A 566-nucleotide genomic window follows, 5' to 3' on the forward strand; every position below is an offset into this window, starting at 1 on the left:
CGGAAAAAAAAAAAAAAAAAAAAAAAAAAACATTGCAATTACAAAATGGTACAACCATAAGCAGAACAGAAAACAGAGCAAACAAACAACCTCCACTAATCCAGCAAACCAATTGTTACGACTCCCATCATCTCTAACCGTTCCCCAAATCGATGTGATGTATTCGTCTGGGTGATTAACTTCAAAGTCGGCCTTAAGCACAGAGCAAAACAAAGCATTTTTATAAACAAAGCATATCATTTAAACAGAGCAATTTTATAAACAAAGCATATCATTTAATCTCGTTAAGAGAGAGAGAGAGAGAGAATAATAATAGGAATTACAAAAGTAAGACCTGTGTTTGTGTTCCTGTCTTTTTTCCATGTTCTTTTTTCACGACTACTCCATGTCTCACGTACTCAATCTTGATGTAAGCGATGCCCTGAGAGCATTGTCCGACAGTCACTTTCCTCACACAATCGTTAACACCATCGTCGAATACGTCTCCGTTGATGCTACCGCAATCTATTACTGTTGTCGTCATTGTTTTCTTCCTGAAATATTCAAATACGGTGTTTATTATTAGG

This window comes from Camelina sativa, chromosome 12, assembly GCF_000633955.1.
Source record: "Camelina sativa cultivar DH55 chromosome 12, Cs, whole genome shotgun sequence".
Lineage (NCBI taxonomy): Eukaryota > Viridiplantae > Streptophyta > Magnoliopsida > Brassicales > Brassicaceae > Camelina > Camelina sativa.